The sequence below is a fragment of the Bison bison genome, unplaced genomic scaffold (assembly GCF_000754665.1).
Source record: "Bison bison bison isolate TAMUID 2011002044 unplaced genomic scaffold, Bison_UMD1.0 scf7180017864331, whole genome shotgun sequence".
NCBI classification, from domain to species: Eukaryota; Metazoa; Chordata; class Mammalia; order Artiodactyla; family Bovidae; genus Bison; species Bison bison.
Genome location: NW_011494903.1, coordinates 4,065,594 through 4,067,206, shown reverse-complemented (window position 1 = coordinate 4,067,206; position 1,613 = coordinate 4,065,594). Strand labels below are relative to the sequence as shown.

Here is a 1,613-nt window from a genome sequence, read left to right as displayed (position 1 = left end):
ATGTTCTCCCAACCATTCCATCACCCACATCTTTTCAGCTAAATGGCAGCTTCACTGAGATGGCAGCATCCCAGTGAGTCTATTACTCCCCACTCCCATACCCCCTTCCGTACCCCACTCCCATACCCACTCGCACACCCCACTCCCATACCCCACTCCCATTCTTCTGTAGGATTGTGAGCAGTACAGGATGACTGGGGTTGGGGGGCACACTTACAGTCAGATTCCACAAGCAGAGTCCATTGTCACGCCCATTCACATCTGAGCAAGCACTCTGGAGAATGAACTGTTCCAGCTCAGGTCCATCATTTTCATATCCTCTCAGAAAGCAGACAAGACATCCTGAGAGCAAAGCAGAGACAGCTCAGAAGTGTCATAGGCCGCAACCCCATCTCCTGGCGAAATGGCAGCATGGACTGGCACCTCTCCGCCACCCCCTTTCCTTTCCTCATTTTTCTCCCACCTCTCAGGCCAGAGATCTATGAAATACTTTGTTCTGGGAACTCTTAACATTCTTGGAAAAATGATATATCCTCACACGTTTTTAAGTTAACAATATAACATTTTTATGGCAAGTTTATATAATTGAGAAATATATAACTTCTGGCACACTGACTTTTAAAATTGTTAAATCACTCAATTAAATGCATGAAATATCTACCTTCACCTATTTGAAAAACACATGAACAAGCTCTTTTTTAACAGTCAGAAATTTTCCATCATTTATGTTCTTTGCACTCATATTTCCATCTATGTTACCCACAGAATCTTGCTTTAGTACAATATACTTTTAAGCTTAGAAATATTTTATTGATTACCATATCATAATTCTTGGCAATAAATATGCACATAAGTTAAAGTTTTACATATTAAATTTCCTAGATTCAATCCTTATGCCATTATTACTTCAATACTGAAAAAGTTAAAATTCCCTGCACCCATAAGACTCTACATGTTAATCAACATTCTAGATTGATTTATCATTATAAATTTATACTGGTATATAGTTGAGTGAAATAAATGATTCTAAGATAAAATTTTAAAATAATAATTAAACATAAAAAAGGAAACTATCCTTTTTAAAAGATCAGTTTATGTATTATAGATGAATTTTGCTCATTGCCAGAATAAGGCCATAGTTTGTGGAAATTACTGGCAAAAAGAAGAGAAGCCATTGGGTCAAAAAGGTGTGGAAAAGTTGAAGCAAACAGAAAAATTGTAACCAAATTTAGAAAATGAATATAGATTTATAATACACAATAATATTTTGGCAAAAACTAAAGGAAATTGTTCCCCTATGTGTTTGAATAAATAATTAAGAGAATAACCCATATAACTTTATAAAAAGCAGCCATGAAATTAAAAGATGCTTGCTCCTTGGAAGAAAAGCTATGACCAACCTAGACAGCATATTTAAAAGCAGAGACATTACTTTGCCAACTAAGGCCCATCTAGTCAAAGCTATGGTTTTTCCAGTAGTCATGTATGAATGTGAGAGTTGGACTATAAAGAAAGCTGAGTGCTGAAGAACTGATGCTTTTGAACTGTGGTGTTGGAGAAGACTCTTGAGAGTCCCTTGGACTGCAAGGAGATCAAACCAGTCAATCCTCAAG

General features: G+C 36.6%; 1 protein-coding gene across 1 annotated transcript in view; it reads right to left on the bottom strand.

The window, feature by feature from the left end:
• Positions 1-300: 300 nt before the first annotated feature.
• LOC104998589 overlaps positions 301-1,613 on the bottom strand; it is a 125,279-nt gene continuing 123,966 nt past the window's right edge. The window contains exon 5 of the mRNA XM_010853847.1: positions 301-342. The gene's annotated coding sequence lies outside the window, so the exon portion shown is untranslated. The remainder of the gene's footprint in view (positions 343-1,613) is intronic.